We start from the raw sequence: 27532 nt of genomic DNA on the forward strand, positions 1-27532 counted from the left end.
TGAGCTGGAATTGACTCAACTACAATGGGTTTTTTAAATTTGGTTTAGTATTCCATTGTGTGTATGTACCATAGTTTGCTTACCCATTCATCTGTTGATAGGCACATAAGTTCTTTCCATCTTTTTGCTTTTGTGAATAATTCTACAGTGAACATGGGTGTACATATGTCTATTCCCTTGACAGCTCTTATTTGTCTAGGGTACAGTCCTAGGAGCAGGATTCCTGGATCATGTGGTACTTCTATTTCTAGCTTGTTAAGGAAGTGCCATATCATTTTCCAAAATGGCTGTATCATTTTGCTTTCCCCCCCAGCAGTGTATAACAGTACCAATCTCCCTGTAGCCTCTCCAACATTAGCTATTTTCTGTTTGTTTTTCTTTTTTTTCGTTCATGCCAGTAATGTTGGGCTGAGATGGTATCTCATTGTGGTTTTGATTTGTATGTCTCTAATTTTAATTTTAATGGCTAATGATTGCAAGCATTTCCTCATGTGTCTGTTAGCTGCCTGAATGTCTTCTTTGTTGAAGTGTCTGTTCATATCCTTTGCCCATTTTTTTAATTGGATTATTTGTCTTTTTGTTGTAGAGGTGTTGGATTTTCTTGCAGATTTTAGAGATTAAAAATTTGTCAGATATGTCATAGCCAAAAATTTTTCCCAGTCTGTAGGTTCTCTTTTAACTCTTTTGGTAAAGTCTTTTGATGAACATAAGTGTTTAATATTTAAAAGATCACAGTTATCTAGCTTTATCTTCTGTTTTTTTTTTTTTTTGTTGTTGTTGTTATTGTTAGTTACAGTTTGTACCTATTTATACATGTATTAGGGCTCCTAGCATTGACTCTATTTTTTCTTCTATGATCTTTATAGTTTGTGGTTTTATATTTAGGCCTTTGATCCATTTTAAATTAGTTTTTCTGTATGGTGTAAGGTATGGGTCCTGTTTCAATTTTTTTTTTTTATTTTACAAATGAACATCTACTTTTTCTGGCACCATTTGTTAAAAGGAAAGACTGTCTTTTCCCTATTTAATGGACTTTAGGCCTTTGTCAAAGATCAGGTGACCACAGGTAGATGGATATACATACGGGTTCACCCTCCTGTTCCATTTAACAGAGTGTCTGCCATTTTTCCAGTGCCAGGCTGTTTTGATGACCTTAGCTAGTAGGTTCTGAGGTCAGGTGGTATGAGGCCTCCTACTTTATTCTTTTTCTTCGATAATACTTTAATTATCTGGGCCTTTTTTGTTTCCATATAAAATTAATGATCATTTTTTCCATCTCATTAAAGAATGCTGATTGGAATTGCATTGTACTTGTAGATAGCTTTGGGTAGAATTGACATTTCCACAATGGTGAGTCTACCTATCCATGAGCATGGTATATTTTTCTATTTATGTAGGTCTCTTTTGGTTTCTTACAGTAGTGTTTTGTAGTTTTCTTTGCATAGGTCTTTTACATCCTTGGTAAGATTTATTCCTAAGTATTTTTTTTTTTTTTTTACAGGCTAATAAAAAAAAAAGTTTTTATTATTATTATAAATGGTGTTGGTTTCCTGATTTCCTTTTTGTCGTTCTCTTTATTGGTTTAGAGGAATCCAACTGATCTTTGTATATTTACCTTGTATCCTGCTACTTCGGTGAATCATTCTAGTGGTTTTCTTGTGGAGTCTTTTGGGTTCTGTATTGATAGTGACATATCATCTGTGAATATGGATAGTTTTACTTTTTCATTACCAATTTGGATGCCCTTTATTACTTTTGTTTGCCACATTGCTCTAACTAGGACTTCCAACATAATGTTAAATAGGAGTGGTGTTAAAGGGCATCCCTGTCTTGTTCTTGTTCTCAAGTGGAATATTGTCAACCTGTCTCTGCTGAGAATGATATTGGTTGTTTGGTTTTATATAGATGTCCTTCAGTATGTTGAGGAATTTCCCTCATATTCCTATTTTATTGAGAGTTTTTATCAGGAATGGGTGTTGGACAATAAAGCATGCCTTTTCTGCATCGATAGAGATGACCGTGAGATTATTTTCTTTTGTTCTGTTTATGTGCTGGATTGTATTGATTGATTTTCTAATGTTGAATCATCCTTGCATACCTGATATGAATCCCACCTGGTCATGGTGTATTATTATTTTTTATATGATGCTGAATTCTATTGGCTGGAATGATATGTGCAAAGATCTGAAGTTAGAAAACCAAAAGGAAAGAACACACTTGACATTTCTCAAGCTGCAGGAACTGGAGAAAAAATTCAAGGCTTGTGTTGCAATTTTGAAGGATTCTGGGGGCAAAATATTGAATGATGCAGGAACCATCAAGAAAAATGGAAAAATTACAAAGAATCACTGTACCAAAAATAATTCTTTGACATTCAAGCATTTCAGTATATAGCACATGATCAAGAACCAATGGTACTGAAGAATGAAGTCCAAGCTTCACTGGAGGCATTGGCAAAAAACAAGACTCCAGAAATTGGTGGAATATCAGTTGAGATGTTTCAGCAAATGGATGCAATGCTGGAGGTGCTTACTCATATGCCAAGAAATTTGGAAGACAGCTACCTGGTCAACCAACTGGAAGAGATCCATATTTGTGCTAATTCCAAAGAAAGGTGATCCATAAGAATGTGGAAATATTTAAACAATTTCATGAATATCATATGCAAGTAAAACTTTGCTGAAGATAATGCACAAGCGGTTGCAGCCGTACACAAACAGGGAACTGCCAGAATTCAAGCTGGATTCAGAAGAAGACATGGACCCAAGGAAATGGTTGCTGATGCTAGATGAATCATGGCCTAAAACAGAGAATAACAGAAAGATGTTTACCTGTGTCTTATTGACAATTCAAAGGCATTTGACTATGTGGATCATAACAAATTATGTATAACATTCTGAAGAATGGGAATTCCAGAACACTTAATTGTGCTCATGAGGAACCTGTACATACACCTGGAAGGAATTATTAGAACAGGACAAGGAGATACTGTGTGGCTTAAAATCAGGAAAGGTGTGTGTCAGTGTTGTATACTTTCACAATACTAATTGAATCTGTATTCTGAGCAAATAATCTGAGAACCTGGACTATATCAAGAAGAATGTGGCATCATGATTGGAGGAAGACCAATTAACAATCTTGATATGCAGATGACACAACTTTGTGTTAGGAAAGCAAAGGGGACTTGAAACACTTACTGATGAAGATCAGTGACTACAGCCTTCATGGGGAAGGATTTTCCTCTCTTTGTAGGTTCTGGGGGAAGGTCTTATCATCAATCTTCCTCTGGTCTAGGCACTTCTAAGCACAGGGACCCTGGGTCCAAAGGATGCTTTCCATTGTTGATGCTTCATTCTTGCTGGTATGTGCTTCCCCTCCTCTCTGTTCAATTCTCTCTTTTATATCTCAAAAGAGATTGACTCAAAATGCAACCTAATGCTGTAGATTGAATTAGCCTCATTAACATATTGCCTCTAATCCTACCTCATTAGCATCATAGAGGTTAGGATTTACAACATATAAGATAATTACATCAGTTCATAAAATAGTGGTCAACTACAAAATATTGGGGATCATAGCCTAGCCAAGTTGACACACATTTTTCAGGGACACAATTCAATTCACAATATTTTACCCTTTGAACCCCCAAAATTCATGTCCTTGCCACATGTAAAACACATTCATCCTATCATATTACCCCATAAGTCTTCAATCAAATCCAAGTCCTAATTCCATCCTGGGGCAAAATCCCTCTTCATCTGTGAAATATGGAATACCAGTTATCTGCTTGCAAATTTCAATGGTGGAACAGGAACAAGGTAGACACTTCTTTTGGAGGGAAAGAATAGATAACAGACACCAAGCAAGTCAACAGAACACATTACATTAGCTCTAGAGCCTGGAAATAGCCCTCTGTTCTCTGAGACCCTTAAGAATATTGAATATACCATGCACTACCAGAAGAACGAACAAATCTGTCTTGAAAGAAGTACAATCAGAATGCTCCTTAGAAACAAGAATGGCAAGACTTCATCTCACATACATTGGACATGTTATCAGGAGGGGCCAGTCCCTGGGGAAGCACCTTATGCTCGGTAAAGGAGAAGGTCAACAAAAGAGAGAAAGACCCTCAATAAGATGGATTTCCTCAGTGGCTGCAATAATGGGATCAAGCGTAACAATGATTGTGAGGGTGGCACAGGACCAGGTAATGTTCTGTTCTGCTGTACATGGTGTCCCTCCTAGTTTGAACAAACTCAGTGGCACCTACCAACAACAAAAATATGTATACAAGCACATACATTGTTCTAACAGAACAAGGTGATTTGTGTGCTTTAAAGTTAAGAAAAGTGTGTGTCGGGATTGTATCCTTTCACCATACTTGTTCAATCTGTATGCTGAACAAATAATCCAAAAAGCTGGACTATATGAAAAAGAACACGGCACCAGAATTGAAGGAAGACTCATTAACAACCTGCAATATGCAGATGACACAATCTTGCTGAAAGTGAAGAGGACTTGGAGCACTTATTGATGAAGGTCAAAGACCAAAGCCTTCAGGATGGATTATGCCTTGATTTAAAGAAAACCAAAATCCTCACAACTGGACCAATAAAGCACATCATGAATAATAGAGAAATTGTTTTATAGGAGACCACAATTCAACTCAGCAACGTATATGCTTTTACATATAGTGTGATGTTTTCTTTGTATAACATATGAATATTTGTGCTTCTATTTGTACTTTATAAGCCTATATTTTTTCTTCTATACTTATTTCATATCTATCTATGTGCTGAAAGCCATGAGTTCACACCTAACACCTGTAATTCCAATTCAATTCAATATATACACAGCAGGACATACACCAATTAAACAATTTCAATATGCATATGCTGAAAGCCATGAGTTCACACCTAACACCTATAATTCCAATTCAATTTAATATATACACAGCAGAACATACACCAATTAAACAATTTCAATATGTACAACTCAGTGACATTTATTACATTCATCGAGTTATGCAACCTTTTTCACTGTCCTTTTCTGAGTTGTTCCTCCCCCATTGACTTAAACTCACTTCCGCAAAAGTTTTCTATCTAATCTTTCAAGTCATTGTTGTCAATTTGATCCCATATAGCTAGTTCCTGTTGTTATGATGTGCTGTCGGGTCAATTCCAACTCATAGTGACCCTACATACTAGATAAATATAGATGACAGATAGATGATAGATAGATGATAGGTATATACATAGATAGATGATAGATAGATAGATGACAGATAGATGATAGATAGATAGATGATAGATACATACATAGATACATACATATGTACATAGATACATACATGCATACATAGATAGATGATAGATACATCAATAGATACATCGATAGATACATTGATAGGTACATACATAGATGGACACATACATAGATAGATGATAGATAGATACATAGATATGTAGATAGATAGATACATACATACATAAATACATAGATACACACATAGATACATATATAGATAGACCAATCAATCCTAAGATATATCTTAAAAGACCACAATTCTCAAGGCAGACATCTTTTACTTGTTAAACTGAACTATTGCTTGATTTTAAGAAGACTTCAGGGGATATTTTTGCTTTAAGGTTTAGACATCATGGCAGGGCAATATTTGCAATGGTCTATTCAACATACGTGGCTTCAGAAAGCCTGTATTTTGTGGATTTGAAATTTTATTCTATGTTTCCCACTTTTGATCAGGATTCTCCTATAGAATCTTTGATCAAAACATTTAGTAGTGGTGGTTGGGCACCATCCACCTTACACTTTCATGGCAAATTCAGTGCTAAAATCATTAGATGGGTACAAACAGCGTAGTGTTATGGATTGAACTATTTCCCACAAAAATGTGTGTAAATTTGTCTAGGCCATGATTCCAAGTATTGTGTAATTGTCCACTATTTTGTCATCTGATGTGATTTTTCTATACATGTAAATCCTACCTCTATGATATTAATCAGGCAAGATTAGAGGCACTTGTATGAATGAATCAGGACTCAATCTACAACATTAGGTTGTATCTTGAGTCAATCTTTTTTGAGATATAAAAGAGATAAGCAAGCATAGAGACGGGGGGTCTCATTACCACCAAATAAGAAGAGCCATAAGCACACGTCTTTTGGACCCAGGGTTCCTGTGATGAGAATCTCCTAGACCAGGGGAAGAGTGATGACAAAGACCTTTCCCCAGAGCCAACAGATAGTGAATGACATCCCCAGTAGCTGGGACCATGAATTCAGACTTCTAACCTCTTAGACTGTGAAATAATAAATCTGTTTGTTAAAGTCATCTACTTTTGGTATTTCTGTTACAACAGCATTAGATAACTAAGACAGGTAAGTGCCAGTAATTTTGGGGAATGTGTTTCCTCCTCCTCTTCCTTACTCTCCTTTTTCTCCAGGCAAATAGGTACCAATTATTGTACTTTGGAATGCTGCTTGTAAGCTTTTAAGACTTCAGACACTACACAAAGAACTGGGAGGCAGAAAAGAAATACTGAACACATTATTAGGCCAATTAAATGGGATGTTCCATGAAACCATGATCCTATACCTCCAAACCAAGGAACCAAATCACATGAGGTGTTTGGTTTTATATAAGCCTCAGTAGCTATTTTTTATGATTGTGATATATATCTCTACCACACAACTTTCGCCAATTCAACTTTTTACAGGTGTACAACATATTGACAGCAATCACATTAATGAGCTGTGCAACCCTACCCCAAATCAATGTGATTTTTCCTTCACCATAAACTGAAACTCAGAAATCCATTAGCAATAATCCACCTTTATTCCTCCCTCCTGCCCCTGGTTAACCACTAATAAACTTTGGTCCCTATGCATTTGCCTGTTCTTATATTTTTATATAAGTGCTGTCATAAAACATGTGTCCTCTTGTGGCTGACTTATTTCACTCAGTATAATGTCTTGAAGCTTCATCCATATTTTAGAATTTATCAAGACTTTTTTTTTTTTTTTCCATCCATATTGTAGCTTGTATCAAGACTTCATTTCTCTTACTGGCTAAGTAGAATTCCATTGTATGTATGCACCACATTTTCTTTATCTATTTGTCCATTGATGGGCATTTAGGTTGTTTCCACATTTTGACTATCGTGAATAGTGCCACGATAAACATTGGTGTACAAATAACTGTTGCAGTTTCTGCTTTCAAGTCTACTGGATATATACCTAGGAGTGCAATTATTGGGTCACTTGGTAGTTCTAGTTTTACATATTATTCAATAAATACATAACATTGTACATACAAGTACATACATTGTTAGTAACCAATCTGCCAACACTGATACTAACCCTTTCTCCTGTGTGAATATTCTCAATGCACATGGGCTGGTCCATTCCTCCCATGTTGGTACCCAGTTTTCCCATCTCTAGCTTGACATCCTACATCAAGCTTTCTGGCTGCGTTGATACCCTCCTCAACCTACGCAGGCCCTAACATCCATGCTGTAGGGCCTCCTTGATGAGGCACTGCCCTTATTCTAAGATGCCTACTAGGCTATCATGCACTCACTTCCCAAAAGCACTGGTATGTATCCTATGAGGCCCATGTAATGATCTTAGGACTGAATTGTCAAATTATAAAAGAGGAGAAGGGAAGAGAAGGTAATGGTAATAAGACATCCAGAACAGCCAATAAGTTGCACACCTATAAAAAGTTTAATTTGTGGAGGCAGGGCCAAGATGGAGGAGTAGTCAGAAGCTTCTGGTGGTCCCTCTTACAACAAAGACCTGAAAAAACAAGAGAACCGATTACATGTATGATAAGCTAGAAACCCTGAGCATCAAAGGCAAAGTTAAGAAATTGGACTGAGTGACAGGGGAGGGAGAGACAGTGCAGAAGCAATGAGGAGTTGCCAAGTCGGTGGGAGTGCCTCAGTCCCAATTCCCTGGCATGACTGCAGCAGGGTTGGTGGTAGTGTTTGGGTACATGGCTGCTTCAGCAAAAGAAGGCAAATGAAATGGTGCATCCCTGATTCCCTGGCTCAACCGTGGTGGGACTGGTGGTGTGGCATTCAGAACATGGCTGCTTCAGTGAAAGAAGGGAAGCAAGCGGGTGCAGCCCTGACCACCTGTCGTGACCATGGTGGGACCGAGCCAGTGCACAGAAGCTACACACACCTCTGGAATCTGAGAGAAAACAGTGCTTTTGGCACAAGATAAGTGATTTTGTCTAATTTAAAGCATGGATCTAATAACTCCTCTTTTTGAAAGAACTCTCTCCCATCCATCTGACCCTTCCTTCCTCTGCCCCAGCTGGCTTCAGTAACACTTGATTTTGCTGGGCTTGAGATAGGTCCTGCTGTGCTTCCTGAGACATTCTCCTGGCCTTGGAGTAGGAACAAATTAACAAATGGGGGAAAAATATTCTGCCGACTCCCCTAACCTGGAAACTCAGAGTAGAAGCAGCTCCTGTCCAGGCACAAGTGGACCACAGACTTTGTCTTTCACCACTATGTGGATCCAGGTGGCCCCATTACAGCAGATAGGATCTGGTTGTTATATTGCAAGGGCAAATCTGTTTGAGGTGTGATTGTAACTGTTTCAACTGTGCAGTGGAGAGGTGGGTTTTTTATATTTGACACTGCTCTGCCTATTAAGCACTACCCTCACCTACCCACAGCACCACAGCAGGGCTCTAAACACTGGTGACTCCACCCGTGACACCTGGCCACCCACAACTGGGTCCAAGGATAAATGGTGCCTCCCAATCATTATAGTTAAAAGCATTGAGTGCCTATGGTACGGCTGCAGAGCCCACCCACCGGAGTGCTCTAGACAGCAGGGTTGTCGCTTACTCACAGACACTCAGGGAAAGGTTGTCAGCCCCCTGCCTTCCTAAGAGTATGGCCCCCTGCTGCTACCAGAAACCTGTGCATACACCAATCACCATCCTAGGTGAGATCCTGCACCACACACTAGGTGACCAGATACCTGGACAGTTGAGCTGAATTTATATAAAAATACAGAATTGACTTCTAGGCTTATGTACCTGGTAATAGCTCTGGCCATCTGGTGACAGGACACTAGTGCTTCAAAGCTCCTATAATCAAGTTAGCTCACTCTATTAGCCTATTTGGGTATATCAAAACAAAACAAAGCAAGAATCTAGGGCACAGTGAGCAAACATAAAATAGATTAATACAATAACTTATAGATGGCTCAAAGACAACAGTGGATACCAAATCTCACAAAGAAACAGACCATAATTGCTTCAACAAACTCCCAAAATAAACAATCAATGAATCTTCCAGATGAAAATGTATTCCTGGAATTACCAGATGTAGAATACAAAAGATTAATATCCAGAACTCTTCAAGATATCAGGAAGGAGATCAGGCAAAGCACAGGACACGCCAGGGAGCACATAGATAAAGCAGTCAGGGAAATTAAGAAAATTAAGAGCATAATGAAAAATTTAATAGGCTACAAGAATCCATACAGAGACAGCAGTCAGAAATTCAGAAGATTAACAACAAAATTTCAGAATTAGACAACTCAGCAGAAAGTCAGTGAGCAGAACTGAGGAAATGGAAGTCAGAATTAGTGAGATTGAACATAAAACGCTTGGCAACAATATATTCAAAGAAAAATTAGAAAAAAAAAATTTATAAAATGAGGAGACCTAAGAAACATGTCGGACTCTATTGAGAGAAATACCTTATGAGTGAACAGAGTACCAGAACAGGGAGGGATTATAGAAAATACAGAGAAAACTGTTGAAGATTTGGTGGCAAAAAATTCCCTGACCTTGTTAAAGATTAGAAGATATCTATACATTGAATCCCATATGAGGTAGATCCCAAAAGAAAGTCACCAAGACATATCATAATCAAACTTGCCAAAACCAAAGATGAAGAGAAAATTTTAAGAGTGGCCAGGGATGAACGAAAAGTCACCTACAAAGGAGAGCCAATAAACGTAAGCTCAGAGGAGGCGAGGCCAAGATGGCGGAATAGACAGACGCTTTCGGCAAGCCCTCTTCAACAAAGACCCGAAAAAACAAATGAAACAAGAATATTTATGACAAGCTAGGAGCCCTGAACATCAAAGGCAAAGTTAGAAAATGAACTGAGTGGCAGGGAGAGGAAGAGATGGTTCAGAAGCAAAGAGGAGATACTGGACCAGAATCACCGGGAGCCCTCAGGCTCCATTCCTGAGAGCAGTGGCTGCAGGCAGATACTAGACTTCAGCTTCAGTATCCTCAGGGAGAAGCAGCGAGCCACACAGCCTACTCTCACACCTCCGGAACCAGAGAAGAACAGCACTCTTGGCAAAGCTAAGTACTTGCATATATTTTACCAAGCCCCCTTCCCCCTAGCTGGCTTCAGTGGCTGTTGATTTCCCTGGGTCTGAGATAGGCCCTGTTGAGCACCTAGAGCCATCCTCCCTGACTTGGACAAGGAAGAAATTTGCAACTGGGAGAAAAGATAATTTGCCAGCTCCACTAACCAGGGAAGCTAAGGACAGAAGTGGCTCCTTTCACCCCTGCATGGACCTGTGTGGGCCTATTTCAGGAGAATAGGCCCTTGCTGGAAGACTACAATGGTTTCAAATGTGCAGTGGAGAGGTGGGCACTTGATGTTTGACAACGCTTTACCTATAAAACAGGGTCCTCACCTACCCTCATCAGGAGCCTAAGGACTGGTGGCTCCACTCAGGTTATACAACAACCTGCAACAGAGGTCAAAAGATAACTGGTACCTCCCAGGTACCTCCTTACAAACAAACACATTGGGCACCCATATCCATCTGCAGAACCCATCCACCTGTATGCTCTAGGGAAGAGGGACACACTTTCTTCAGAGACACATGGGGGACATCTCTCAGCTCTCTGCATTGTTCAGAGTGTGACCCCCTGCTGCAACCAGATACCGGTACCTACAGCAGTCACCCCTGTCCCTCTAAGACTGTAGGACAAAGCCTGTACCAAACACTTGATGATCAGCTATCTGGACACCTGAGCTGAATTCACACATGAAAAGCTAATGGACTCTTAGACTGATATACTGATAACAGCTCTAGCCATCTGGATGTCAGAGCTCCAAAGGTGAAAATAATCAAGCTAGCTCACTCAAGCAACCCATTTGGGCATATCAAAACAAAACAAAGCAAGAAGCTATGCTACAGTAAGCAAGCATATAATAAACTAATACAATAACTTATAGATGGCTTGGAGACAACAGTCAATACCAAGTCACATAAAGAAACAGATCATGATTGCTTCAACAAGCTCTCAAAACAAAGAATCAAGGGATCTTCTAGATGAAAGTGCCTTCCTGGAACTACCGGATGCAGAATACAAAAGATTAATATACAGAACCCTTCAAGATATCAGGAAGGAAATGAGGCAATATGAAGAACAAGCCAAGGAACACACAGATAAAGCAGTTGAAGAAGTTAAAAAGGTTATTCAGGAACATAATGAAAAGTTTAATATGCTGGAAAAATCCATAGACAGACAGCAATCAGAAATTCAGAAGATAAACAATAAAATTACAGAATAAGACAACTCAATAGAAAGTCAGAGGAGCAGAATTGAGAAAGTGGAAGGCAGAACTTCTGAACTTGAAGATAAAACCCTTGGCACCAATATATTTGAAGAAAAATCAGATAAAAGAAAATTTAAAAAATGAAAAAAAACATTAAGAATCATGACAAATAAGCTATGAATGATTGTAGTACCAGAAGAGGGAGGGGTAACAGAAAATACAGAGAGAATCGTTCAAGATTTGTTGGCAATAGGGGGCCAAGATGGCTGACTAGGCAGAAGCTACCTTGGATCCCTCTTGCAACAAAGACTCGGAAAAACAAGTGAATCGATCACATACATGACGATCTAAGAACACTGACCATCAGACACAGATCTAAAGAGTTGACCTCAGTGACAGAGACTGAGAAAGAACAACCACGGGGAAGCAGGGAGTGTTTTTGGAGACTGGAGCCAGCGTACCAGTCAGGAAACCTTGGCACCGGGCTTTGGACTGGGCGCAGAGGAGCTGAGCACGGCATCCTGAGACTGTGCAAACATGGGACGCAGCCCTAGCCCCTAGAAGTGACTTCGGGGGAAGCACAGCCAGTGCACGCAGGCAGCGCAGCAATGCGGCTGACAAGAAGAGAAGTCACCAGGAGGCAGCGACTGGTTTTGGAGCCTGGATTGTGGCGTCCCAGCCGGGGAACCTTGGTGCTGGGCTTTGGACTGGGAGAGGAGGAACTGACCATGGATTCGGAGACAGCACAAGCATGGGGTGCGGGGCTGACCCTTGGGGGCAATCTAGACTCAGCCAACCCACACAGGGTACACACCCATCAGGAATCTCAGATAAAACAGTCATCTCAAGCAAGATAAGTAACTTTGTCTATATTCCAGGGTGCTACTCTCTCCTATTTATCAAAACCCTCCCCTCCACGTCCCAGGCAGCTTCATTAACATTGGAATTTCCTGAGCCAGAGAGTGAAGTGCGCTGCAGTTTTTCTTTTTTTTTGGGGGGGGGGTCTTTTCCTAACCCATTCTCCTGGCCTGAGAGAAGCAGCTACAAAAACTCCAGGGATCAAAAATCCTTCCCTAATTGGACTAAAAGCACAGAACCAGCTCCAGCCAAACTTATGTGATCCACAGTCTTGGGCTTTCATCCCTACAGGGATCAAGGTGGCTATTATAATGCAAAGGCATTTCTGATAGGGATCTGACTGTAATTGTTTTAGCAAATTACTGGAAAGACAAATTGCCCAGATCTGATATCTCTGCATATTCAACAGAGCCCTCACTAACCCACAACAGGGAGCTGAGGGCTGAAGCTCCCCCCAGACCACCTAGCCTCCTGCCTTAGGGGGTCTAAGGAGGGTGACACCTACCAATCTGTAGAGGTACTTGCATTGGGGGCTTAAGGTACAGCTGCAGAGCCCACCCACCAAAGTGCTTTAGGAATAGAGACACACCTACCTCACTGGCACTTGGGGGAAGCCTGTCAGCATCCTGCCCCCTCTGGAGTGTGAACCCCTGCTGCTACCAGAATCTGGTGCACACAACTATCACCACTACTTCTCTAGGTGGATAGGTGACAGTCTGCACCACACACTTGATGACCCAAAATCAGATTCTACTCAAGAATAGTGAATGGACTCTTAGGCCTATATATCTGATAACAGCCCAAACCAGCTAGTAATAGGACATAAGTGATTCAAAGGCTACAACAATCAAGACAGCGCAATCTAGTAGCCGATCTGGGTATATTGAAACAAAACAAGACAAGATTCAGTGAGCAAATATAGAATAAATGACTACAATATCTTAGTGATGGCTCAGAGACAGCAGGTGATATCAAACCACATAAAGAAGCAGACCATGATTGCTTCTACAACTCCCCAAACTAAAGAATCAAAATCTTTCCCAAATGAAGATACAATCCTGGAATTGCCAGATGCAGAATATGAAAAACTAATTTACACAATGCTTCAAGACATCAGGGATGACATCAAAAATGAAATAAGGCAATCTACAGAAAAAGCCAAGGAACACACTGATGAAGAAGTTGAAGAAATCAAAAAGATTATTCAAGAACATAGTGGAAAAATTAATAAGTTGCAAGAATCCATACAGAGACAGCATTCAGTAATCCAAAAGATTAACAATGAAATTACAGAATTAGACAACGCAATAGGAAGTCAGAAGAGCAGACTCGAGCAATTGGAATGCAGGGTGTGGGATATGGAGGACAAGGGAATTGACACCCATATCGCTGAAAAAACACAGATAAAAGAATTTAGAAAAATGAAGAAACCCTAAGAATCATGTGGGACTCTATCAAGAAGAATAACTGGTGTGTGATTGGAGTCCCAGAACAGGGAGGGATAACAGAAAATACAGAGAGAATAGTTGAAGATCTGTTGGCAGAAAACTTCCTGACATCATGAAAGATGAAAGGATATCTATCCAAGATGCTCATCGAACCCCATATAAGATCGATCTAAAAAGAAAATCACCAAGACATATTATCATCAAACTTGCCAAAACCAAAGATAAAGAGAAAATTTTAAAAGCAGCCAGGGATAAAAGAAAGGTCTCCTACAAAGGAGAAGCAATAAGAATAAGTTCAGACTACTCAGCAGAAACCATGCAGTCAAGAAGGCAATGGGATGACATATATAGAGCACTGAAGGAGAAAAACTGCCAACCAAGGATCTTATATCCAGCAAAACTCTATCTCAATTATGAAGGCGAAATTAAAACATTAACAGATAAACACAAGCTTAGAGAATTTGCAAAAACCAAACCAAAGCTACAAGAAACACTAAAGGAAATTGTTAGATAAGAAAACCAATAATATCAGATACCAGCACAACACAAGGTCACAGAACAGAACATCCTGATATCAACCCAAATAAGGAAATCACAAAAACAAATTAAGATTAGTTAAAAAAAAAGGCTCAAAACAGGGAATCACTGAAGTCAATATGTAAAAGATCACAATAATCAAAAAGAGCGACTAAATACAGGAAGCATAGAACTGCCACATGGAGAGGGAAACAAGGCAATAGAGGACCATACAAGTTAGATTTTTACTTAGAAAAATAGGGGTAAATATTAAGGCAACCACAAAGAGGTATAACAACTCCATAATTCAAAATAAAAACCAAGAAAAACATAACGACTCAGCAAACATAAAGTCAACTACTATGAAAATGAAGAACACACAATTTACAAAGAAAAATGTCTCAGCACAAAAAAGTAAGTGGAAAAATGAAATTGTCAACAACACACACAAAAAGGCATCAAAATGACAGCACTAAACACATACTTATCTATAATTACACTGAATGTAAATGGACTAAATGCACCAAAAAAGAGGCAGAGAGTATCAGACTGGAGAAAGAAACACGATCCGTCTATATGCTGCCTGCAAGAGACACATCTTAGACTTAGAGACACAAACAAACTAAAACTCGAAGGATGGAAAAAAATATATCAAGCAAACAACAAGCAAAAAAGAGCAGGAGTAGCAATATTAATTTCTGACAAAATAGACTTCAAAGTTAAATCCACCACAAAGGATAAAGAAGGACACTACATAATGATTAAAGGGGCAATAGACCAGGAAGATACAAGCATATTAAATATTTATGGACCCAATGACAAGGCTGCAAGATACATAAAACAAACCTTAACAGAACTGAAAAGTGAGATAGACACCTCCACAATTATAGTAGGAGACTTCAACACACCACTTTCAGAGAAGGACAGGACTTCCGCTAAGAAGCTCAATAGAGACATGGATGACCTAATTGCTACAATCAACCAACTTGACCTCATTGACTTATACAGAACACTCTACCCAACTGCTGCAAAGTATACTTTTTTTCTAGCACACATGTAACATTCTCTAGAATAGACCACATATTAGGTCATAAAACAAACCTTTGCAGAATCCAAAACATCGAAATATTACAAAGCATCTTCTCAGACCACAAGGCCATAAAAGTGGAAATCAATAACAGAAAGATTAGGGAAAAGAAATAAAATACTTGGAAACTGAAAAATACCCTCCTGAAAAAAGACTGGGTTATAGAAGACATTAAGGAGGGAATAAAGAAATTCATAGAATACAACGAGAATGAAAATACTTCCTATCAAAATCTCCTCTGGGATGCAGCAAAAGCAGTGCTCAGAGGTCAATTTATATCGATAAATGCACACATACAAAAAGAAGAAAGAGCCAAAATCAGAGAACTGTCCCTACAAGTTGAACAAATACAAAGTGAGCATCAAAACAATCTATCAGCACCAGAAAAAAACAAATAATAAAAATTAGAGACAAACAAAATGAATTGGAGAACAGAAAAAGAATTGAAAGAATTAACAAAGCCAAAAGCTGGTTCTTTGAAAAAATTAACAAAATTGATAAACCATTGGCCAGGCTGACTAAAGAAATACAGGAAAGGAAACAAATAACCCAAATAAGAAATGAGATGGGCCACATCACAACAGACCCAACAGAAATTAAAAGAATCATATCAGATTATTACGAAAAATTGTACTCTAACAAATTTGCAAACCTAGAAGAAATGGATGAATTCCTAGAAAAACACTACCTACCTAAACTAACACAATCAGAAGTAGAACAACTAAATAGACCCATAACAAAAAAGAGATTGAAAAGGTAATCAAAAAACTCCCAACAAAAATAAACCCTTGCCCGGATGGCTTCACTGAAGAGTTCTACCAAACTTTCAGAGAAGAGTTAACACCACTACTACTAAAGGTATTTCAAAGCATAGAAAATGACGGAATACTACTTCACTCATTCTATGAAGCCGCCATATCCCTGATACCAAAACCAGGTAAAAAAAAAAAAAAGACACCACAAAAAAAGAAAATTATAGACCTATATCCCTCATGAACATAGATGCAAAAATCCTCAACAAAATTCTAGCCAATAAAATTCAACAACATATCAAAAAAATAATCCACCATGACCAAGTGGGATTTATACCAGGTATGCAAGGCTGGTTTAATATTAGAAAAACCGTTAATGTAATCCACAATATACATAAAACAAAAGACAAAAACCACATGATCTTATCAATTGATGCAGAAAAGGCATTTCACAAAGTCCAACACCCATTTATGATAAAAACTCTCAGCAAAATAGGAATTGAAGGAAATTTTCTCAGCATAATAAAGGGCATTTATACAAAGCCAACAGCCAACATCACCCTAAATGGTGAGAGCCTGAAAGCATTTCCCTTGAGAATGGGAACCACACAAGGAGGCTCTTTATCACCGCTCTTATTCAACATTGTGCTAGAAGTCCTAGCCAGAGCAATTAGGCTAGACAAAGAAATAAAGGGCATCCGGACTGGCAAGGAGGAAGTAAAATTATCTCTATTTGCAGAGGACATGATCTTATACACAGAAAACACTAAGAAATCCTCCAGAAAACTCCTGAAAATAATAGAAGAATTTGGCAGAGTCTCAGGTTATAAGATAAACATGCAAAAGTCACTTGGATTCCTCTACATCAGCAAAAAGAACATCGAAGAGGAAATCACCAAATCAATACCATTCACAGTAGCCCCCAAGAAGATAAAATACTTAGGAATAAATCTTACCAAAGATGTAAAAGACCTATACAAAGAAAACTACAAAGTACTAGTGCAAGAAACTAAAAAAGACCTACTTAAGTGGAAAAACATATCTTGTTCATGGATAGGAAGACTTAACATAGTAAAAATGTCTATTCTACCAAAAGCACTTCCGACCCAACTTCCAATGTCAATTTTTAATGTGATGGAGAAACAAATCACCAACTTCATATGGAAGGGAAGGAAGCCTCGGATAAGTAAAGCATTACTGAAAAAGAAGAAAGTGGGAGGCCTCACTCTACCTGATTTTCGAACCTACTATACAGCAACAGTAGTCAAAACAGCCTGGTACTGGTACAACAGGCACATAGACCAATGGAACAGAATTGAGAAACCAGATACAAGTCCATCCACATATGAGCAGCTGATATTTGACAAAGGCTCAGTGTCAGTTAATTGGGGAAAAGATAGTCTTTTTAACAAATGGTGCTGGCATAACTGGATATCCATTTGCAAAAAAAATGAAACAGGACCCATACCTCACACCATGCACAAAAACTAACTCCAAGTGGATGAAAGACCTAAACATAAAGGCTAAAACGATAAAGATCATGGAAGAAAAAATAGGGACAACCCTAGGAGCCCTAATACAAGGCATAAACAGAATACAAAAGATTACCAAAAATGACGAAGAGAAACCAGATAACTGGGAGCTCCTAAAAATCAAACACCTATGCTCATCTAAAGGCTTCACCAAAAGAGTAAAAAGGCCACCTACAGATTGGGAAAAAATTTTCAGCTATGATATCTCCGACCAGTGCCTGATCTCTAAAATCTATAAGATTCTGTTAAAACTCAACCATAAAAAGACAAGCAACCCAATCAAGAAGTGGGCAAAGGATATGAGCATGCACTTCACTAAAGAAGATATTCAGGCAGCTAATAGATACATGAGAAAATGCTCTCGATCATTAGGCATTAGAGAAATGCAAATTAAAACTACGATGAGATTCCATCTCACTCCAACAAGGCTGGCATTAATCCAAAAAGCACAAAATAATAAATGTTGGAGAGGCTGCGGAGAGATTGGAACTCTTATACACTGCTGGTGGGAATGTCAAATGCTACAACCACTTTGGAAGTCTATCTGGCGTTTTCTTTAAAAGTTAGAAAAACAACTACCATACAACCCAGAAATCCACCTCCTCGGAATATACCCTAGAGAAATAAGAGCCTTTACACGAACAGATATATGCACACCCATGTTTATTGCAGCTCTGTTTACAATAGCAAAAAGCTGGAAGGAACCAAGGTGTCCATCAACGGATGAATGGTTAAATAAATTATGGTATATTCACACAATGGAATACTACACATCGATAAAGAACAGTGACGAATCTGTGAAACATTTCATAACATGGAGGAACCTGGAAGGCATTATGCTGAGTGAAATTAGTCAGAGGCAAAAGGACAAATATTGTATAAGACCACTATTATAAAAAAAAAAAAATTATAAGATCTTGAGAAATAGTATAAACTGAGAAGAACACATACTTTTGTGGTTACGAGGGGGGGAGGGTGGGAGAGGGTTTTTTTACTGATTAGTTAGTAGATAAGAACTACTTTAGGTCAAGGGAAGGACATTTCTCAATACACAGAAGGTCAGCTCAACTGGACTGGACCAAAAGCAAAGAAGTTTCCTGATAAACTGAATGCTTCAAAGGTCATCGGAGCAAGGGCGGGGGTTTGGAGACTATGGCTTAAGGGGACTTCTAAGTCAATTGGCAAAGTAATTGTATTAAGAATACATTCTGCATCCCACTTTGAAGAGTGGTGTCTGGGGTCTTAAATGCTAACAAGCAGCCATCTAAGATGCATCAATTGGTCTCAACCCACCTGGATCAAAGGAGAATGAAGAGCACCAAGGTCACACGATAACTATGAGCCCAAGAGACAGAAAGGGCCACATGAACCAGAGACTTACATCATCCTGAGACCAGAAGAACTAGATGGTGCCCGGCCACAACTGATGACTGCCCTGACAGGGAGCACAACAGAGAACCCTTGAGGGAGCAGGAGTTCAGTGGGATGCAGACCCCAAATTCTCATAAAAAGACCATACTTGATGGTCTGACTGAGACTAGAGGAATTCCGGTGGTCATGGTCCCCAAACCTTCTGTAGGCCCAGGACAAGAACCATTCCCGAAGACAACTCATCAGACATGGAAGGGACTGGACAATGGGTTGGAGAGAGATGTTGACGAAGAGTGAGCTACTTGTATCAGGTGGACACTTGAGACTGTGTTGGCATCTCCTTTCTGGAGGGGAGATAGGAGGGTAGAGAGGGTTAGAAACTGGCAAAATCGTCACGAAAGGAGAGACTGGAAGGAGGGAGTGGGCTGACTCATTAGGGGGAGAGTAAGTGGGAGTATGGAGTAAGGTGTATATAAGCTTATATGTGACAGACTGGCTTGAATTGTAAACTTTCACTTAAAGCACAATCAAAATTATTAAAAAAAAAGATTTGTTGGCAGAAAACTTCCCTGATATATTGAAAGATGAGAAGATATCTATCCAAGATGTTCATCAAACTCCACATAAGGTAGATGTTAAAAGAAAGACACCAGGACATATTATACTCAAACTTGCCAAAACCAAAGGTAATGAGAATATTTTAAGAGTGTCCAGGGATAAACGAAAAGTCACCTACAAAGGAGAGTCAATAAGGAAAAGCTCAGACTACTTGGCAGAAACCACGCAGGCACGATGGTAATGGGGTGGCTTATATAAAAAAGTTGAAGGAAAAAATTTGCCTGCCAAGAGTCATATATCCAGCAAAAATGTCTCTCAAATATGAAGGTGAACTTAGGACATTTCCAGATAAACAGAAATATAGGGGTTTTGTAAAAGAAAAACAAAACTACAAGAAATAATAAAGGGAGTTCTTTGGTTAGAAAATCAATAATATCAGGTATTAACCCAAGACTAGAACACTGGGCAGAGCAGTTACATGTCAGCCCAGACAGGGAAATCAGAAAAATAAATCAAGTTAAAAAAACACTCCAAACAGGGAAACAACAATGTTATTAGGTAAAAGAAGACAACATTAAAACTATAAAGATGGACTAAGAAATGTAGTCACAGATCTCTCATATGGAGCAGAAGACAAGGTGATACAAGGAAATAAAAGTTAGGTTTAAATTTAGAAAAATAGGCGTAAATAATAAGGTAACCACAAAGGAGAGCAACTTTCCTACACCTCAAAATAAAAATATAGACACAGCAAAAAAAATCAACAACAAAAAATATGAGAAAAAGACAATATATAAAAAAAACCTGCTCAGCACAAAAAATTCAGTGGGAAAAAGAAACTGTCAGCAACACACACAAAAAAAGACATCAAAATGATTGTACTATAGTCACACCTATCCATAATTATGTTGAATGAGAATAGACTAAATGAACCAATAAAGAGACAGAGAGTGGCAGAATGAATTAAAAAACATGACCCATCTATATGCTGTTTTCAAGAGAAACACCATAGACTTACGGACACAAACAAACTAAAACTCAAAGGATGGAAAAATATATCAAGCAAACAACAATCAAAGAAGAGCAGGAGTGGCAATATTAACTTCTGACATAATAGACTTTAAAGTTAAATCTATAGTAAAAGATAGGGAAAGCACTATATAATGATTAAAGGGACAATATACCAGGAGAATATAGCCATATTTGCATCCAATGACAAGGCAGCAAGATACATAAAACAAACCCTATTAGCACTGAAAAGTGAGATAGACAGCTCCACAGTAATAGTAGGAGAGTTTAACAGGCCACTTTTGGTGAAGGACAGGACATCCAGAAAGAAGCTCAATAAAGACACGGAAGATCTAAACGCCACAATCAACCAACTTGACTTCACAGACATATACAGAACACTCCACCCAACAGCAGCCAAGTATACTTTCTTTTCTAGGGCACATGGAACATTCTCTAGACTAGACCAATCCTTAGCAGAATCCAAAACATTGAAATATCACAAAGCATCTTCTCTGACCATAAGGCCACAAAAGTAGAAATCAATAACAGAAAGAGCATGGAAAAGAAATCAAACACTTTGAAACTGAACAATACAGTGCTCAAAAAAGACTGGATTATAGGAGACATTAAGGATTGAATAATGAAATTCTCAGAATTTGATGAGAATGAAAACACTTCGTATCAGAACCTTTGTGACACAGATAAAGCAGTGCTCAGAGGTCAACTGATATCAATAAATGCACAAATACAAAAAGAAGAAAGGGCCAAAATCAAGAATTATCACTACAACTTGAACAAATAGAAAAATGACAACAAAAGAAACCCTCAGGAACCAGAAGAAAACAAATAATAAAAATTAGAGCAGAACTAAATGAAACAGAAAACAGAAAAACAAGTGAAAGAATTAACAAGACCAAAAGCTGGTCCTTTAAAAAATCAACAAAATTGATAAACCATTGGCCAAACTGACAAAAGAAAAACAGGAGAGGAGGCAAATAACCTGAATAAGAAATGAGACGGGTGATATTACAACAGACCCAAAAGAATCATATCAGATTACTATGAAAAATTTTACTCTAAGAAAATTGAAAACCTAGAAGAAATGGATGAATTCCTAGAAACACACTACCTACCTAAACTAACGCAAACAGAGGTAGAACAACTAAGTAGACCCATAACAAAAAAAAAAAAAAAAGAAGAAGAAGAGGTTAAAAAGGTAATCAAAAAACTCCCAACAACAACAACAAAAAACCCTGTCCTGGATGGCTTCACTGCAGAGTTCTACCAAACTTTCGGAGAAGAGTTAACACCACTACTAGTAAAGGTATTTCAAAGCATAGAAAAGGACAGAATACTCCCAAGCTCAGCCTATGAACCCAGTATATCCCTGATACCAAAACCAAGTGAAGATAGCACAAAGAAAGAAAATTACAGACCTATGTCCCTCATGAACTTAGATGCAAAAATCCTCAACAAAATTCTAGCCAATAGAATTCAACAACATATCAAAAAAATAATTCACCATGACCAAATGGGATTCACACCAGGCATGCAGGAATGGATCAACATTAGGAAACAATTAAAGTAATCCATCATATAAATAAATCAAAAGACAAGAATCACATGATTTTATCAACTGATGCAGAAAAGGCACTTAAAGTTCAACACATATTCACGATAAAAACTCTCAACAAAATATGAATATAAGGAAATTTCCTCAGCACAATAAAGGGCATTTGTACAAAGCCAACAGCTAACATCACCCTAAATGGAGAGAGCCTGAAAGCATTCCCCTTGAGATCAGGAACCAGATAAGGATGCCCCTTATCATCACTCTTATTCAACATTCTGCAGGAATTCCTAGCCAGAGCAATTAGGCCAGACAAAGAAACAAAGGGCATCCAGATTGGCAAGGAAGAAGTAAAAGTATCTCCATTTGCAGATGACATGATCTTATCCACAATAAACCCTAAGGAATCCTCAAGAAAACAACTGAAACTAATAGAAGAGTTCAACAGAGTATCAGGATACAAGATAAACATACAAAAATCAGTTGGATTCCTCTACACCAACAAAAAGAACACCGAAGAGAAAATCACCATATCAATACCATTTACAGTAGCCTCCAAGAAGATAAAAATACTTAGGAATAAATCTCACCAGAGATGTAAAAGACTTACGCAAAGAAAACTATAAAACACTTTGGCAAGAAACCAAGAGATCTGCGTAAGTGGAAAAACACACCTTGCTCATGGATAGGAAGACTTAACATTGCAAAAATGTCTGTTCTACCAAAAGTGATCTATAGATTTAATGCAATTCTGATCTAAATTCCAACAACATTTTTTTAATGAGATGGAGAAACAAATCACCAGTTTCACGTGGAAGGGAAAGAGGCCCCGGATGAGTAAAGCATTACTGAAAAAGAAGAACAAAGCGGAAAGCCTCACACTCCCTGATTTTAGAACCTATTATACCACCACAGTAGTTAAAACAGCCTGGTACTGGTACAAATGATACATAGACCAATGGAACAGAATTGACAATCCAGACAGAAATCCATCCACATATGAACGGTTGATATTTGACAAAGACCCCAAATCAGTTAAATGTGGAAAAGACAGCCTTTTTAACAAATGGTGCTAGCATAACTGGATACCCGTCTGCAAAAAAATGAAACAAGACCCATACCTCACGATGTACAAACACGAACTCACAAAAGATCAAAGAACTAAATATAAAATCTAAAACGATAAAGATCATGGAAGAAAAAATAGGGACAACGTTGTTGTTGTTGTTAGGTGCCATAGAGTTGCTTCCCACTCATAGTGACCCTATACACAACAGAACAAACCACTGCCTTGTCCTGAGCCATCCTTACAATTGTTGTTATGCTTGAGTTCACTGTTGCACTCACTGTGTCAATCCACCTCATTGAGGGTCTTCCTCTTTTCCGCTGACCCTGTACTCTGCCAAGCATGATGTCCTTCTCCAGGGATTGATCCCTTCTGGCAACATGTCCAAAGTATGTAAGACGCAGTCTCGCCATCCTTGCTTCTAAGGAGCATTCTGGTTGTACTTCTTCTAAGACAGCTTTCTTCGTTCTTTTGGCAGTCCATGGTATATTCAATATTCTTTGCCAACACCACAATTCAAAGGCGTCAATTCTTCAGTCTTCCTTATTCATTGTCCAGCTTTCACATGCATATGATGCTATTGAAAATACCATGGGTTGGATCAGGCACACCTTAGTCTTCAAGGTGACATCTTTGCTCTTCAACACTTTGAAGAGGTCCTTTGCAGCAGATTTACCCAATGCAGTGTGCCTTTTGATATCTTGACTGCTGCTTTCATGGCTGTTGATTGTGGATCCAAGTAAAATGAAATCCTTGACAACGTCAGTCTTTTCTCCATTTATCATGATGTTGCTCACTGGTCCAGTTGTGAGGATTTCTGTTTTCTTTATGTTGAGGTGCAATCTATACTGAAGGCTGTGGTCTTTGAGTTTCATTAGTAAGTGATTCAAGTGTTCTTCATTTTCAGCAAGCAAGGTCGTGTCATGTGCATAACGCAGGTTGTTAATGACTCTTCCTTCAATCCTGATGCTGCATTCTTCTTCATATACTCCAGCTTCTCGGAATATTTGCTTAGCATACAGATTGAATAGGTATGGTGAAAGAATACAACCCTGATGCACACCTTTCCTGACTTTAAACCAATCAGTATCCCCTTGTTCTGTCCGAACAACTGCCTCTTAATCTATGTAAAGGTTCCTCATGAGCACAATTAAGTGTTCTGGAATTCCCATTCTTCACAATGTTATCCATAATTTGTTATGGTCCACACAGTCGAATGCCTTTGCATAGTCAATGAAACACAGGTAAACATCCTTCTGGTGGAAATTATAGAACAATATTGTTAATATCACATGCAAGCAAAATTTTGCTGAAGGTCATTCAAAAAACGCTGCAGCAGTATATTGACAGGGAACTGCCAGAAATTCAGGCCAATTTCAGAAAGAGGACATGGAACCAGGAATATCATTGCTGATGTCAGATGGATCCTAGCTGAAAGCAGAGAATACCAGAAGGATGTTAAAAAATAATAATAAATAAATAAATAAATAAATAATAAAATATTTTTTTTTTACCAGAAGGATGTTTTAAATAAATAAATATTAAAAATTAAAATATATATATATATTTAAACATCCTTCTGGTATTCTCTGCTTTCAGCTAGGATCCATCTGACATCAGCAATGATATTCCTGGTTCCATGTCCTCTTTCTGAAACCGGCCTGAATTTCTGGCAGTTCCCTGTCAATATACTGCTGCAGCCTTTTTTGAATGATCTTCAGCAAAATTTTGCTTGCATGTGATATTAATGATATTGTTCTATAATTTTCACATTCGGTTGGATCACCTTTCTTGGGAATAGGCGTAAATATGGATCTCTTCCAGTCAGTTGGCCAGGAAGCTCTCTTCCATATTTCTTGGCATTGACGAGTGACCACCTCCAGCGCTACATCTGTTTGTTGAGACATCTCAATTGATATTCCATCAGTTCCTGGAGCCTTGTTTTTTGCCAATGCCTTCGGAGTAACTTGGACTTCTTTCTTCAGTACCATCGGTTCCTGATCTTATGCCATCCCTTGAAATGGTTGAACATCAGCTAATTCTTTTTGGTATGATGACTCTGTGTATTCCTTCTATCTTCTTTTGATGCTTCCTGTGCCATTTAATATTTTCCCCATAGAATCCTTCACTATTGCAACTCGAGGCTTGAATTTTTTTCTTCAGTTCTTTCAGCTTGAGAAACGCCGAGTGTGTTCTTCCCCTTTGGTTTTCCATCTTCAGCTCTTTGCACGTCATTATAATACTTTGCTTCGTCTTCTCGAGACGACTTTTGAAATCTCCTGTTTAGTTCTTTTACTTCATCAATTCTTCATTTTGCTTTAGCTGCTCGACGTTCGAGAGCAAGTTTCAGAGTCTCCTCTGACATCAATCTTGGTCTTTTTTTTCTTTCCTGTCTTTTCAATGACCCCTTGCTTTCTTCATGGCTGATGTCCTTGATGTTATTCCACATCTCATCTGGTCTTAGGTCACTAGTGTTCAAATCTATTCTTGAGATGGTCTCTAAATTCAGGTGGCTCTCGTGGGCTTGCTCTGATTTTCTTCAGTTTCAGCTTGAACTTGCATATGAGCAATTGATAGTCTGTTTCACAGATGGCCCCTGGCCTTGTCCTGACTGATGATATTGAGCTTTTCCATCGTCTCTTTCCACAGATGTAGTCAATTTGAATTCTATGTGTTCCATCTGGTGAGGCCCATGTGTATAAAAAACCCGAAACCCCAGTGCCGTCGAGTTGATTCGGACTCATAGCGACCCTATAACGACCCTATAGGACAGAGTAGAACTGCCCCAGAGTTTCCAAGGAGCACCTGGCAGATTCAAACTGCCGACCTTTTGGTTAGCAGCTGTAGCACTTAACAAGTATGTCAACAGGGTTTCCGCCCATGTGTATAGTCACCATTTATGTTGGTGAAAGAAGGTATTTGCAATGAAGAAGTTGTTGGTCTTGCAAAATTCCATCTCTCGAACTCTGGCATTGTTTCTATCACCAAGGCCATGTTTCCCAACTACTGATCCTTCTTCCTTGTTTCCAGCCTTTGCATTCCAATCACCAGTAATTATCAATGCATCTTGATTGCATGTTTGATCAATTTCAGAATGCAGCAGCTGATAAAAATCTTCTATTTCTTCATCTTTGGCTCTAGTGGTTGGTAGGTAAATTTGAATAATAATTCTATTAACTGGTATTCCTTTTAGGCATATGGATATTATCCTACCATTGACAGCATTGTACTTGAGGATAGATCTTGACCCATTCTTTTTGATAACAAATGCAACACCATTGCTCTTCAAGTTGTCATTCCCAGCATAGTAGATTATATGATTGTCTGATTCAAAAAGGCCAATACCAGTCCACTTCAGCTCACTAATGCCTAGGATATTGATGTCTATGGGTTCCATTTCATTTCTGATGATTTCCAATTTTTCTAGATTCATACTTTGTACTTTCTAGGTTCCAATTATTAATGGATGTTTGCAGCTGTTTCTTCTCATTTTGAGTCACTCCACATCAGCAAATGAAGGTCCTGAAAGCTTTACTCCATCTACATCATGAAGGTTGACTTTACTTTGAAAAGGCAGCTCTTCCCCAGTCATCTTTTGAGTGTCTTCCAATCTGGGGGGCTCATCTTCCAGCACTATATTACACAGTGTTCTTCTGCTATTCATAAGGTTTTCACTGGCTAATGCTTTTCAGAAGTAGTCTTCCAGGCCCTTCTTCCTAGTATGTCTTAGTCTGAAGGCACAGCTGAAACCTGTCCTCCATGGGTGATCCTGCTGGTATCTGAATACCAGTAGTATAGCTTCCAGCATCACAGCAACATGCAAGCCTCCACAGTACAACAAACTGACAGACACATGGGGAAGGGACAATGTTAGGAACCCTAATGCATGGCATAAACAGTATACAAAACTTTACTAACAATGCAGAGGAAAAAAACTAGATAACTGGGAGCTCCTAAAATCAAACGCTTATGCTCATCCAAAGACTTCATCAAAAGAGTAAAAAGATTGCGTACAGACTGGGAAAAATTTTTAGGTATGACATTTCCGATCAGTGCCTAATCTCTAAAATCTACATGATACTGCAAAAACTCAACTACAAAAAGACAAATAACCCAATTAAAAAATGGGCAAACGATATGAACAGATACTTCAGTAATGAAGACATTCAGATAGCTAACAGATAC

The sequence above is a fragment of the Elephas maximus genome, chromosome 2, assembly GCF_024166365.1.
Source record: "Elephas maximus indicus isolate mEleMax1 chromosome 2, mEleMax1 primary haplotype, whole genome shotgun sequence".
Classification (NCBI taxonomy): Eukaryota; Metazoa; Chordata; class Mammalia; order Proboscidea; family Elephantidae; genus Elephas; species Elephas maximus.